This window comes from Aptenodytes patagonicus, chromosome W, assembly GCF_965638725.1.
Source record: "Aptenodytes patagonicus chromosome W, bAptPat1.pri.cur, whole genome shotgun sequence".
Classification (NCBI taxonomy): Eukaryota; Metazoa; Chordata; class Aves; order Sphenisciformes; family Spheniscidae; genus Aptenodytes; species Aptenodytes patagonicus.
In genome coordinates, this window is record NC_134981.1 from 25,153,691 (window position 1) to 25,169,456 (window position 15,766).

Sequence of the window (15,766 nt, forward strand, 5' to 3'; positions counted from 1 at the left end):
CAGACTTCTTTCTTCTGAAATTGGAATCCATCAGTAAAGAACGGAGCTAGCAATCTGGCAAAGTGTCTGTGCTAGTGCACACCCCTCCCACCATATCTGATAGCATTAAAGGGTTAAGGCACCTAGAATGCAATTTATTTTAACATATTTAGGCATTTCAAATGTCAATAGCCAAGGATGTGTGTCATTTAAAGTGGAATAACACTGTGTTTTCCTTTACTCTAAAGAAAGACACAGGAGAAAGAAATAAAAAAACCCTGAAAACAGATTTAGGAATCCATGTTCTTGACAGAAGAAAAAGGAGCAGTAACTAAATTGAATTCCTCCTTTGAACTAGACACAAGGAATGACACTAACAGTGCCCTGCCACTCATAAATGTATGCTCTTGATAGGACAAGGGGGAGGAGACAGTTGCTAATGTGACTGTGAAATAACAATTAAGAGCTTCTAGACATGTTGTTTATTTTTCATTGACTCCAGTTACAGTGCCACAAATGTGCAGTGCTGAACTTCAATGTTCATGTTTAATGTTAATGAGAAGCAAGTCTTTGTGGCCTGTCCAAGTATAAGCACCAGTACACAAAGTGAGTATTTGTAGGTTTCCTCAAATTTAGCTTTAAGAGTTCCTAGGTCAAAAATTCTTCAAAGAATCCATTTGTCGGTCTACAAACATTATCAGTAAGTTTGCAGTTAATTCTGAGTTGAAACCTGGCTGAGTGGTCTCAGTTACAACATATAGATTGCATAGCACTCTTGTGTTGCTAAGTGGCTATGCTTGTGATATGTGATTAGTATGGGATGCTCCATGCAGCACTAGTCGGTTTCTTTTTGACTTCTCAGAATGGCTGCACCCCATTTGAGCTTTTAGTTCCATTTGGAAAAGTACATTTCCTAATTATTTTCTTTATGGTAATGCCCAGTTCATCACTGTTAAATCCCTCAAGTATTACAATTTCATACTTTGTTTCTGTAATATTGTATTTATATCTTTAAAGATCAGAGTTCACTTTCTATATTTTAGCTGAGACAAGAACAGAGCCCTCTTATTCCTGCAAAAACTATTCTCCTTGTGGAAAACCCTCGAACCTCACATTTTCATCAAGCCAGCAAAGTGATGGCCATCTGTCCTAAGAGATCTGAACCTTTCAAACTCATGTTGTGGACCTCTGAAACAAAACTAGGCAATTGCAGAAGGCTAGCTTCAACTCAGTGTAGATCTTTTCAAACTTTGTATCAATACAAACTTCACATCTAATCCCATGAGATACTCCTGACACAGACAAAATTATAAATCCTTTTGAATCAAACCTTAAGAAGCCGAAACAACTTGAGTCTCTCCACTTTTTTTCCATCCCCTCTTTTCTCTCTCTCTTATCTCTTAAATGTTAGCTAACAGAACTGACAGAGACTACAATGTCATGGATGATTTCTACTACTACTAGCCTGAAACAAACCAATTATAAAGAAGGCTTTTGCAATCAGCTGTTTGATAGATTTAACAGATAAAATATGATACATTAAAAGTGAATTTTTCCTTTTAGATCTGAATAACTAATCTCAGCTAATGTTCATCTTTTCATATAAATACAAAACAGTTGTCATCTGAATACAGAATACATAAAATGTTGTTTTCAAGATCCATTGGATCAAGCTGCCCAGACATGAAACCCAGATCAGTAGTCCTGGGACCTTTTCCTGAGCTCATCTAAGTCACTGACAGAGTCCTACTGATTGTGGTCCAAACAGCAATGGAGTCTGACCAGACGTTATAAAACAAACTTTATTGAGGCAGTAAGAAAGATGAACAATAACGTGCCCATACGGCGACTCACCCGATCGCTGATAGCCAGCACAGGATCGTAAGCGATGCCATGGCTCCAGGCGGACTGTCAGAGACACTTAGTGTCTGGGTCATCTGACAGCAACAGCCAATCATGCAAATGCCTTTTGAATACAGGTGAGTCGCACCACCCCTTGGCTCCACCAATGGCAATGTAGTTTGAGAGAATCATACCTTACATGGATAATGTGGGTGGCATCCTGCCTATGCTGCAGATGTCGGTCAAGGGGCAGGGTGTCAGGGGGCAGGGTGTCACTTCCACCCCTTGATTCACTCAAATCATCACTTGATGTGGAGTTATAGGCTAGGGTGTTATTTGGCAGGTCATTAGCTATATAATAAGCTAGGTGAGGTTGGTATTTGCTTATATCCAGTGGCCCCCAACCTTGGTCAGGGAGTGGCTTGACCACAACTGGGAAAATGCTTTACAAGATGATCTACAACCCGATCCACTGATACAAAACAAAACATAAACAATGACAATAAACAAGATAATTACAAAAAGTACAGCCAAAATCTTTTTGACAACTACCCTGAGATCTGGGAACCAAGAGGTAAGCCATGACCATAATTTGCCAATTCCCAATCAGTATTTTTGGTTGCCACCTGATGCAAGGGCTTTAATTGTTTCCGGATTTTCTTAAGGTCGGTCTCAAAGTATTGATCTTGGTTGACACAGACGCAGCAGGTAGTATTTACTAATGCACAAATGCCACCTTGCATGGCCAACAAGTAGTCTAAGGCTAGACATTTTTGAATGGTAATCTGTGATACTTGAGTGACTTCTTGCTGCAGTGCTTGGATGGCATCGGTTGTTTCCAGGGTAGCAGAGAGATTGACGATCACTTTCTCAAGCTCAGAGATCCCTAGCCAAGGAAGGAGGGCTTGGGCAAACTGGTGAAATCCAGATCTTGGTTTTACCAAAGGTTTAATGCCACGCTGATGTTGCAGGGTGTTGTGGTTTAACCTCAATCGGCAACTGAGTACCACACAGCCGCTCGCCCACTCCTCCCCTGCCCCGCCCCGGTGGGATGGGGGAGAGAACTGGAAGAGTAGAAGTGAGAAAAAACTCATGGGTTGAGATAAAAAAACAGTTTAATAATTGAAATAAAATAATAATTGTAATGATAATAAAATGCAATAATAATAATAAAAATAATACACAAAGCAAGTGATGCCCAGTGCAATTGCTCACCACCCACCGACCAATGCCCAGCCAGTCCCCGAGCAGCGCCCCCCCCGGCCAGCTTTCCCCAGTTTATGTACTGAGCATGACATCACATGGTATGGAATGTTTCTTTGGCCAGTTTGGCTGTGCCCCCTCCCAGCTTCTTGTGCACCTGCAGCCTTCTCAGTCAGTAGAGCATGGGAAGCTGAAAAGTCCTTGACTAGTGTAAGCACTACCTAGCAACAACTAAAAAATCGGTGTGTTATCAACATTATTCTCATACTAAATCCAAAACACAGCCCTGTACCAGCTACTAGGAAGAAAATTAACTCTATTCCAGCTGAAACCAGGACAGGATTGTTTTGTGCAAGCCCCAATTTTGAATCTGCGCTGGATACTGTTCTTAGGGACAGTCCACCAGAGCCTTGCTAATTGGGATTCTAACTTGTTAATTCACGCATCTCAGACACTGGCAAATGTTAGAAAGGGAACTGATGGATTTGTACACAATATTCTGCATCTGGTGTTCGCGATCTAAAGGGTTACTCGGCCTACACGTGTGTCGAGATCGTAACCATGGGTTCGTAGGATTCCGTAATACACAAGGACGCAGAGGCTTTTATCCTCTAAATTTCTGTACTTTATTACAGATTACCACACAAATTGCCACTAGCAAGTATACTACCACAAAAATTGCCACTAGCAAGTATACCTATGATTAAAAAAGTGAATATGTCAAGCTATTACAAAGTACTATCAGCAATCAATAGTATAGCAACAATCAGTTGTATAGCAATGATCAATATTATAGCAACAACCAAGTAGGTATATATTATTACAGGTTACTACAAACTTATCATTAGTAAAGCAACTTATCAACAATATAATAACAGATATACTTATGATAGATTACTTATATGGACATATAGTAGCGGAATCAAGTGAATTAGATTTCAGAAGGGGCCAAACCTTCCCAAAGGTTTGAGAGGACAAACTGATCCCAGAGGGCGACCCAACGATTCCCAGAAGAGGGCAAGACAAACCAAATCCCAAAAGTGGGCCCAGAGGTAGAGCAATAAAGTAACAGACAGTCTCACTTCAAACACGATCTGTGTCACAGAGTTTGGAGTCAGCCAGGCATCCCTGGTGAGAGTCCAAAATATCATAGAAAGTTTTTGCAGAGAGTTCAACCTGTTTAGGAAAGGAAAAGTACATGCAGCACAGGAAGTTCTCAAAGAGAGAGGTTCCATTTGGGGTAAAAATTAAGTCCCTTTTATATCAGAGACATAAGAAGGTGTAGGAAACCACCACTTCGAGCAGCCAATAGATGCTGTTCATTTCTGTTTTTTCACCTGTAACAGCCAATAGATGATGTCTTCTGTTCTGTCAGACCAATTTTTATTTTTCCAGACTGTTTTCCACCTTTGAGATGATAAGTTGCTTTTACAGTTCCTTGTTTTTTGCGCTTATTGATGTTATCTCAGGATGTCTCTGGTTTCTACATACCCAGCTGTATTTCGGAGATGCTAGCTCACAGGCCTAGTTCCCAGGCTGACAGTTCCCAGACTGGCAGGCATTTTTCCTGTCAGTATTTTTCAGCAGACATTTTCTTCTGTTCCGTAATTTTCTCCTTCTAACCAGGCCACTGTTATGGCTGCTCACATCATCTGGGTACTAAGGGGTTCACGTGGTGGGAATGTCAGTATTGGTGGAATTGTGGGCCATGCACCTAAAATTTTGTCAGATATTACTCTATTCGGGCTAATCTCTCAACCACCAGCTATCCACTGCTGTCTTGGTGAAGAACGGATCAGAATTCTACGTCCTCCAGAACTTTACAGGCTATGATCTGTCCAGCTATAAACCATGTGGCGGGGTCCATCCTACACCATGCAAACCCACCGTGCCAATACTAACAATTGCCTGAGAGGCACTACTCACTGCCGTGACCTTAGCACAATAGGCGCACACAGCTTGTAATGGCTGTGTGGCAATCGTGCCATGAAAACCCTCCCATGGAGGTGGGAGGGGACCTGTACACTTGGGTGAATAGTGCCTGGGACACATGTTGAAGACGCCCTGTGTCCTGGTTTCGGCAGGGATAGAGTTAATTTCCTTCTTAGTAGCTGGTATAGTGCTGTGTTTTGGATTTAGGACAAGAACAATGTTGATAAAACACCGATGTTTTAGTTGTTGCTAGGTAATGCTTACAGTAGCCAAGGACTTTTCAGTGCCGACTGAGGTTAAACCACGACAGTCCTTTTTTGGCGCCCAACGTGGGGCTCGAAGGGTTTGAGATAATAACAGATTAACCAGAGCGCATTAAGGAATTTATATCTGTTAACAGTTGTGGGTCACAATGTTGGTTCCTCTGTTCTCGATATTGATTTGTGTAATCTGCATCGTGCTCCTTTATTTTGCTGTACATGTTAGAGATTGGTGTTGGGTTTTGCAGTTTGCTGTGGTCTGCAGTCATTAGTGATATTCTGCTTGGGAGGTTTATTTTTAAAACATTGACCTTGGTCTTAATTTGGTATCTGAATTTCGCAACGAAGCCATTACTGTACTACGGACACCACTTCGTGGAGACAACTAGCAGTTACAGTGACTTTTCTGAGAGTTTTTTTACGGAGGAAATGCAGAATGGCAGTGTCACTACCTTCTTCTATGATGTTTCCTCCTTCATTACAGTAACTTTTCAGTATCTTGAACATCCTTGGGCAGTTAAGATACTTCTATTGGTACTTCTTGGGAATATTGTTTAGGTTTTGTCTAAAGTTGGTAAGCAATTTAAGAATATCATCCAGAGATCTGCCCCAAGGCTGGATAGTTATGAGTGGCAGGGTGTGTGGGACAAGATGGGCAAGTACCTAGGCCAATGGGCACCCCCAGTGTTTTGGAACTTCACCCCTGAGCAAGTGCAGAATCCTGAAGAGTTAGTAGAATATTTGGACAAAGTATGCTGTCACCCTGGCAACTCCAGAGAGATGCAGATCATTGCAACGTGCTGGGGCCTGGCCCATGCCTACCGAGCCCTGTTCAACACCATTCAGTACCCTCAAAGGGAAGAGAAGGTCTCTGGATCTGACAATAAAATGAGAGGCCCTGTGGCCACTCAGACCCCGGTGACAGGCACTGCAGCTGAACCAAAGAACCAGCCTGTGCCGGTATCAGTCGCCCCTGTACACAAGAAGAAATCTTGGAAGTGGAAGTCGGCTCGTTTAGTAAGGGAGGAAGAAGCTTCTTCTAAAAGGGAACCGGAGGAAGAAGTATACGAGACACATGACCCTAGAGAAGGGCCATCACGAGAACAGGAGGAGGAGGGCCGGCCGCTGATCGGGGAGGAAGAAGAGGAAGAACTCATAAACGAGGCAGTGACCACCCGATCTCTATCCCTGAGTGAGCTGCGAGATATACGAAAAGATTTCAGCCGTCGTCCAGGCGAGCATATTGTCACCTGGCTGCTCCGATGCTGGGATAATGGGGCCAGTAGCCTGGAATTAGAGGGTAGGGAAGCCAAGCAGCTGGGATCCCTTTCTAGGGAAGGGGGCATTGACAAAGCAATTGGAAAAGGGACACAAGCCCTCAACCTCTGGAGGTGACTCTTGTCAAGCGTGAAGGAAAGGTATCCCTTCAAGGAAGATATTCTATGTCACCCAGGCAAGTGGATCACCATGGAGAGGGGTAGCCAGTACCTGAGGGAATTAGCTGTGCTGGAGATGATTTATGACGACCTGAACAATGAACAGTTATCCAAAGATCCAGACGAAGTCAGGTGCACACAACCCATGTGGCGGAAGTTTGTACAGAGCGCACCATCGTCATATGCCGACTCATTGGCAGTAATGACCTGGAAAGATGGAGAGGGACAAATGGTGGATGAAATAGCCAGCTAACTCTGTCAATATGAAGAAAGTATCTCTTCCTCCCTCATCTCGGCTGTGGAGAAACTGTCCGGGGAGATCCAGCAACTCAGAGAGGACAGGTCCTACCCCCCACCTGTACAGACCAGTATCTCAGCCATTAGGAGTAAGCGTCCTTCTGCTCAAGAGAGAGAATATAAAGGGTACACACCACGGGGCACCCTATGGTTTTACCTGCGTGACGACGGAGAGGACATGAGGAAGTGGGATGGAAAACCTACTGCAGCCCTAGGGGCACGGGTACGTGAGTTGCAAGGGAAAACCATCACAGAAGGGGGTTCTTCCAGGAAAATTGCTGCTCCAGTTTCCAGCGGGCAGTTCCCCAGAGAGAGTAGAAGGGCTGATCTTACTTCTGATCTTAATGAAGAGACTTCTGACTCGTATGTACAAGAAATGAGAAACAAGTACTGTGATGAGGACTAGAGGGGCCCTGCCTCCAGCCAGGGGGAGGAAAGGGACAACTGGGATTACTGGACTGTGTGGATTCGGTGGCCTGGCACATCGGACCCACAGAAGTATAAGGCTCTAGTGGACACCGGTGCACAGTGTACCCTAATGCCATCAAGCTATATAGGGGCAGAACCCATCTGTATTTCTGGGGTGACGGGGGGTTCCCAAAAGCTAACTGTATTGGAAGCCGAAGTGAGCGTAACTGGGAATGAGTGGCAGAAGCACCCCATTGTGACTGGCCCAGAGGCTCCGTGAATCCTTGGCATGGACTACCTCAGGAGAGGGTATTTCAAGGACCCAAAAGGGTACCGGCGGGCTTTTGGTACAGCTGCCTTGGAGATGGAGGAAATTAAACAGCTGTCCACCTTGCCTGGTCTCTCGGAGGACCCCTCTGTTGTGGGGTTGCTGAAAGTCGAAGACCAACAGGTGCCAATTGCTACCACCACAGTGCACCGGCGGCAATATCGCACTAACCGAGACTCCTTGATACCCATTCATGAGCTGATTCGTCAACTGGAGAGCCAAGGAGTAATCATCAGCAAGACTCGCTCACCCTTTAACAGTCCCATATGGCCAGTGCGGAAGTCCAATGGAGAGTGGAGACTGACAGTAGACTATCGTGGCCTAAATGAAATCATGCCGCCGCTGAGTGCTGCTGTGCTGGACATGCTAGAACTTCAATACGAACTGGAGTCAAAGGCAGCCGAGTGGTATGCCACAATTAGAATGATAGAATCATAGAATCATTGAGGTTGGAAAAGACCTCTAAGATCATCGAGTCCAACCGTCGACCCAACACCACCATGCCCACTAAACCATGTCCCTAAGCGCCTCATCTACTCGTCTTTTAAATATCTCCAGGGATGGGGACTCCACCACTTCCCTGGGCAGCCTGTTCCAATGTTTAACCACTCTTTCACTAAAGAAATTTTTCCTCACGTCCAATGTAAACCTCCCCTGGCGCAACTTGAGGCCATTTCCTCTCATCCTATCACTAGTTACTTGGGAGAAGAGACCGACACCCACCTCACTACAACCTCCTTTCAGGTAGTTGTAGAGAGCGATGAGGTCTCCCCTCAGCCTCCTTTTCTCCAGGCTAAACAGTCCCAGTTCCCTCAGCTGCTCCTCATAAGACCTGTTCTCCAGACCCCTCACCAGCCTCGTTGCCCTTCTCTGGACACGCTCCAGCACCTCGACGTCCTTCTTGTAGTGAGGGGCCCAAAACTGAACACAGTATTCGAGGTGCGGCCTCACCAGTGCCGAGTACAGGGGGACAATCACTTCCCTACTCCTGCTGGCCACACTATTTCTGATACAGGCCAGGATGCCATTGGCCTTCTTGGCCGCCTGGGCACACTGCCGGCTCATAGTCAGCCGGCTGTCAACCAACACCCCCGGGTCCTTTTCCGACAGGCAGCTTTCCAGCCACTCTTCCCCAAGCCTGTAGCGCTGCATGGGGTTGTTGCGGCCCAAGTGCAGGACCCGGCACTTGGCCTTGTTGAACCTCATACAATTGGTCTGGGCCCATCGATCCAGCCTGTCCAGGTCCCTCTGCAGAGCCTTCCTACCCTCGAGCAGATCAACACTCCCGCCCAACTTGGTGTCGTCTGCAAACCTACTGAGGGTGCACTCGATCCCCTCATCCAGATCATCGATAAAGATATTGAACAAGACCGGCCCCAAAACTGAGCCCTGGGGAACACCGCTCGTGACCGGCCGCCAACTGGATTGAACTCCATTCAGCACAACTCTCTGGGCCCGACCGTCCAGCCAGTTTTTTACCCAGTGAAGAGTACACCTGTCTAAGCCGCGAGCCGCCAGCTTCTCTAGGAGAATGCTGTGGGAGACGGTGTCAAAGGCCTTGCTGAAGTCCAGGTAGACCACATCCACAGCCTTTCCCTCATCCACTAGGCGGGTCACCTGGTCATAGAAGGAGATCAGGTTGGTCAAGCAGGACCTGCCTCTCATGAACCCGTGCTGGCTAGGCCTGATCCCCTGGTTGTCCCGCTCATGCCTTGTGAGCGCCCTCAAGATGAACCGCTCCATAATCTTCCCCGGCACCGAGGTCAGGCTGACAGGCCTGTAGTTCCCCGGATCCTCCTTCCGGCCCTTCTTGTAGATGGGCGTCACATTGGCAAGCTTCCAGTTGTCCGGGACCTCCCCCGTTAACCAGGACTGCTGATAAATGCTGGAGAGTGGCTTGGCGAGCTCCTCCGCCAGCTCCCTCAGCACTCTCGGGTGGATCCCATCCGGCCCCATAGACTTGTGAGCATCCAGGTGGCCACTTTTGAACAAATTAAAGAGGAGATAGTTCATGCAGTAGCCCTGGGGCCAATCCAGGCAGGACAAGATGTAAAAAATGTGCTCTACACCGCAGCCGGGGAGAATGGCCCTACCTGGAGCCTCTGGCAGAAAGCACCAGGGGAGACTCGAGGTCGACCCCTAGGGTTTTGGAGTCGGGGATACAAAGGATCCGAGGCCCGCTATACTCCAACTGAAAAAGAGATATTAGCAGCATATGAAGGGGTTCGAGCTGCTTCAGAAGTGATCGGCACTGAAGCACAGCTCCTCCTGGCACCCCGACTGCCGGTGCTAGGCTGGATGTTCAGAGGGAGGGTCCCCTGTACACATCATGCAACTCATGCTACGTGGAGTAAGTGGGTCGCACTAATCACACAACGGGCTCAAAAAGGAAACCCCAGTCGCCCAGGAACCCTGGAAGTGATCGTGGATTGGCCAGAGGGCAAAGATTTTGGAATATTGCCAGAGGAGGAGGTGACGCGTGCTGAGGAGGCCCCAATGTATAATGAACTCCCAGAAAATGAGAAGCAATATGCCCTGTTCACTGATGGGTCCTGTCGTCTTGTGGGAAAGCATCGGAGGTGGAAAGCTGCTGTATGGAGTTCTATGCGACAAGTCGCAGAAACTGCTGAAGGAGAAGGTGAATCGAGCCAATTTGCAGAAGTAAAGGCCATCCAGCTGGCTTTAGACATTGCTGACCGAGAAAAGTGGCCAGTGCTCTATCTCTGTACTGAGTCATGGATGGTGGCAAATGCCCTGTGGGGGTGGTTGCAGCAATGGAAGCAGAGCAACTGGCAGCGCAGAGGCAAACCCATCTGGGCTGCCGCATTGTGGCAAGATATTGCTGCCCGGGTGGAGAACCTGGTTGTAAAAGTCCGTCACGTAGATGCTCACATACCCAAGAGTCGGGCCACTGAAGAACATCAAAACAACCAGCAGGTGGATCAGGCTGCGAAGATTGAAGTGGCTCAGGTGGATCTGGACTGGCAGCATAAGGGTGAGTTATTTCTAGCTTGGTGGGCCCATGACACCTCAGGTCACCAAGGAAGAGATGCAACATACAGATGGGCTCGTGATCGAGGGGTGGACTTGACCATGGACACTATTGCGCAGGTTATCCATGAATGCGAAACGTGCGCTGCAATCAAGCAAGCCAAGCGTTTAAAGGCTCTTTGGTATGGAGGACGATGGCTGAAATATAAATATGGGGAGGCCATATACACTGTGTGTATATATGAAAAGACAGGAAGGGTGGTGGTGATTAATGGGAATGTGTTGGAAAGTGTGGGGACCTGGGCATGACGTAGATGGTATAGAATAAGGGGTGGATACTGTCCTGGTTTCGGCTGGGACAGAGTTAATTTTCTTCCTAGTAGCTGGTATAGTGCTGTGTTTTGGATTTAGGATGAGAATAATGTTGATAACACACTGATGGTTTAGTTGTTGCTAAGTAGTGCTTACACTAGTTAGCCGGGTTAAACCACAACAAACCCACAGTAGTACAAGGAAAATGACTAATAAATAGCATTATAGCAGGAGGGTTTTTTTCAGATTATTATTGTTTAACCCTGGCCAGCAGCTAAGTACCACACAGCTGCTTGCTCACTCCCCCCACAGTGGGATGGGGGAGAGAATCGGAAGCGTAAAAGTGAGAAAACTTGTGGGTTGAGATAAAGACAGTTTAAGAGGTAAAGCAAAAGCTGAGTGCATAAGCAAAGTAAAGGAAGGAATTCATTCACTACTTCCCATCAGCAGGCAGGTGTTTAGCCATTTCCAGGAAAGCACGGTTCCGTTACGCGTAATGGTTATTTGGGAAGACAAACACCATAACTACAAATGTCACCTCCCTTCCTCCTTCTTCCCCCCAGCTTTTATTGCTGAGCATGATGTCATATGGTATGTAATATTCCTTTGGTCAGTTGGGGTCACCTGTCCCAGCTGTGTCCCCTCCCAACTTCTTGCCCACCCCCAGACTACTTGCTGGAGGGGCAGCCTGAGAAGCAGAAAAGTCCTTGACAGTGTGTAAGCACTGTTCAGCAGTATCCCTATTTTATCAACACTGTTTTCATCACAAATCCAAAACATAACCCTGTATTGGGTTTATGTGTCAAGGTTTTTGTAGATATGGGAGGGCTACAGGGGTGGCTTCTGTGAGAAGATGCCAGAAGCTTCCCCCATGTCTGACAGAGCTAGTGCCATCTGGCTCCAAGATGGACCCACCGCTGGCCAAAGCTAAGCCAATCAGCAACGGTGGTAGCGCCTCTGTGATAACATATTTAAGAAGGGGAAAAAACTGATGCGCAACAGCAGCTGGGAGAGAGGAGTGAGAATATGTGAGAGAAACAACTCTGCAGACACCAAGGTCAGTGAAGAAGGAGGGGGAGGAGGTGCTCCAGGAGCTGGAGCAGAGATTCCCCTGCAGCACGTGGTGAAGACCATGGTGAGGCAGGCTGTCCCGCTGCAGACTGTGGAGGTCCACAGTAGAGCAGATATCCACCCTGCAGCCCATGGAGGACCCCACGCTGGAGCAGGTGGATGTGCCCGAAGGAGGTTCTGACCCTGTGGAGAACCCGCGCTGGAGCAGGTTTTCTGGCAGGACTTGCGACCCCATGGGTGACCCACGCTGGTGCAGTCCATTCCTGAGGGACTGCACCCCATGGAAAGGACCCATGCTGGAGCAGTTTGTGAAGAACTGCAGCCTGTGGGAAGGACCCACACTGGATAAATTTGTGGAGGACTGTCTCCCGTGGGAGGGACCCCACACTGGAGCAGGGGAAGAGTGTGAGGAGTCGTCCCCCTGAAGAGGAAAGAGCAGCAGAGATAGTGTGTGATGAACTGACTGCAAACCCCATTCCCCATCCCCCTGTGCCACTCGGGGGAAGGAGGTAGAGAAAATCGGGAGTGAAATTGAGCCTAGGAAGAAGGGAGGGGTGGGGGGAAGGTGTTTTAAGATTTGTTCTTATTTCTCATTATCCTACTCTGTTTGAAAGGTAATAAATTAATTTCCTCAAGTCGAATCTGTTTTGCCCGTGATGGTAATTGCTGAGTGACCTCCCTGTCCTTATCTTGACCCACAAGCGTTTCGTCATATTTTCTGTCCCTGTCCAGCTGAGGAGGGGGAGTGATAGAGCGACTTGGTGGGCACCTGGCATCCAGCCAAGGTCAACCCACCAGTCCCATACCAGCTACTATGAAGAAATTTAACTCTATCCCAGCTAAAATCAGTACACAGATCAATCCATCTATCCAGGGTGGTCCAGTAGTTGGGTTTAGTCAGTGGCTCTGGGCTCATCATGGACACTTCCTGAAATACAAAATTGCTTCATGTACAGCCCAAAGGGGCGGTCAATGGATCTAACATTGAGATTGGGCCCCCCGGTGTCCACAACAATGGTGACCGAGTTCTGGTTGTTCACGACAGCTTCTAATCGGGGTAGGACATAGGGTAAGCAAAAGGGTCTGCTGGAAAACAGAGCTAGGAGGCGGATCTCCATCTGGCAGCATATATCCACCCACCAGTTTGCACATGACACCACTCACCTTAGAGAGAGAGGAAGGAGGGGCCAAAAAGGTTAACTCCAATGGCCATTCAAAAGCTTTAACAAAACATTGTTTGGCAATTTATCTATTTGTTGTGGGGTGGGGGTGTGGTGTGTGTAAACACCCTTTAAACCCCCTTTCCAGCAGGAGCTGCCATAGGCAGCCCATCTCTGTTTGGCTGGAGGAGGTGCCCTGTCCTCTGCCTGGGTGAAGATTCCTCTGCATCTGATGGCCGGGTACAGAAGCCATTGCCATGGCACCCACCCCTGCAGAGCCCCGGTGTCTCGAACCCACGGTCCCCCTCACTGAGGTAAGTTAGAGCTGCCTCAGTGCACCGGAGCCTCCCGAGCCATTCCACCCAGCCTTCCCCTGGCTTTTTATGAAACTGGTTCTCCAGGGAGCAGAACTGTTCCCTGGTATAAGCTTGCACCCTGCAAGTGCTTGAGGCAGGTAGGGGAAGGGCTCCTGCTCCTGGGCTACGACTGCACCAAGGCCTAAGAGTGGGGTCAGCAATTGTCTCCTTAATCACACGATATAAGGAGAGTGGAAGGGAATATGGAGGAGCAGGTGTGTCTTCCTGTGTAGGGTTGGGAAGGGGGTCATGGTCTGGTCCGGGGCCAAAAATGTCCCAACCCAATTATCATCCTTATCATCGTCCTGGTAGATAGCAGCCCTAACTTGGGCTGTTGTACTGGAATGATTTCTCTGGGCCTCAAGGGCCTACTGTGCCAAGGGAGCTAACTTACACTCATCCCTCTTGACCACTTAGAATCATAGAATCATAGAATCATTGAGGTTGGAAAAGACCTCTAAGATCATCGAGTCCAACCGTCAACCCAACACCACCATGCCCACTAAACCATGTCCCTAAGCGACTCATCTACACGTCTTTTAAATACCTCCAGGGATGGGGACTCCACCACTTCCCTGGGCAGCCTGTTCCAATGTTTCACCACTCTTTCAGTAAAGAAATTTTTCCTTACATCCAATCTAAACCTCCCCTGGCACAACTTGAGGCCATTTCCTCTCGTCCTATCGCTTGTTACTTCGGAGAAGAGACCAACACCCACCTCGCTACAACCTCCTTTCAGGTAGTTGTAGAGAGCGATGAGGTCTCCCCTCAGCCTCCTTTTCTCCAGGCTGAACAACCCCAGTTCCCTCAGCCGCTCCTCATAAGACTTGTTCTCCAGACCCCTCACCAGCCTCGTTGCCCTTCTCTGGACACGCTCCAGCACCTCAACGTCCTTCTTGTAGTGAGGGGCCCAAAACTGAACACAGTATTCGAGGTGCAGCCTCACCAGTGCCGAGTACAGGGGCACGATCACTTCCCTACTCCTACTGGCCACACTATTTCTGATACAGGCCAGGATGCCATTGGCCTTCTTGGCCGCCTGGGCACACTGCCGGCTCATGTTCAGCCGGCTGTCGACCAACACCCCCAGGTCCTTCTCTGCTGGGCAGCTTTCCAGCCACTCTTCCCCAAGCCTGTAGCGCTGCATGGGGTTGTTGTGGCCGAAGTGCAGGACCCGGCACTTGGCCTTGTTGAACCTCATACAGTTGGCCTCGGCCCATCGATCCAGCCTGTCCAGGTCCCTCTGCAGAGCCTTCCTACCCTCGAGCAGATCAACACTCCCGCCCAGCTTGGTGTCGTCTGCAAACTTACTGAGGGTGCACTCAATCCCCTCATCCAGATCATCGATAAAGATATTAAGCAAGACCGGCCCCAGTACTGAGCCCTGGGGAACACCGCTCGTGACCGGCCGCCAACTGGATGTAACTCCATTCACCACAACTCTCTGGGCCCGGCCATCCAGCCAGTTTTTGACCCAGCGCAGAGTACACCTGTCTAAGCCGTGAGCCGCCAGCTTCTCTAGGAGAATGCTGTGGGAGACGGTGTCAAAGGCCTTGCTGAAGTCGAGGTAGACCACATCCACAGCCTTTCCCTCATCCACTAGGCGGGTCACTTGTTTAGCTTCTCCTGCCTGTTTGAGGGCACCACACAGCCTGGTAATTTCAGCCCAGGCAGCGTCTAGGGCACAACTCAGGAGGCCAATCAAGGCGTCAGGGGAGAGGGTGTCACTGATTCGCATGGACTCTCTGTGGAATGATGTTGATGTGAGCTGGATCGGATGGCATCCTTAACTTTCACCAAGCTTTGAAATGATGGTCTAGCTCCTCTATTTACAAATGGCAATGATATTCTTTGTCCTCAGAGATCAACACAGCTGCAATTGAATGGGCAGGGAAGTGAGGGAAGTGAGCTACACAATCATTATTACCAGAAAACCCATAGTAAGAGCAATATGAGAAGACGAGGGAGAATGTTTTGCAGCCTCCCTGAATCTTTTTCTCTCCCTTATTCTCAAATCCTTGTCTGCTGCATTCATAAGTGTGCCTGGGTGAAAGAAAATGCACCTTGTCCTCAGCTCACTCACAATGCCCTAAAGCTCTGTGACTGACTACTTAGCACTCGTGAACCAGTGATGGATCACTTCTGTGGTTTGTAGAGGTTCAGGAATGCACTGCCATCTTTCAAATGTTCA

The 15,766-nt window shown here is 48.2% G+C and overlaps 1 protein-coding gene across 1 annotated transcript in view; it reads right to left on the bottom strand.

Moving 5' to 3' along the window:
• Positions 1-15,766, bottom strand: part of LOC143171960 (myocyte-specific enhancer factor 2C-like) — a 206,023-nt gene that overhangs the window by 45,202 nt on the left and 145,055 nt on the right. The window lies entirely within an intron of this gene.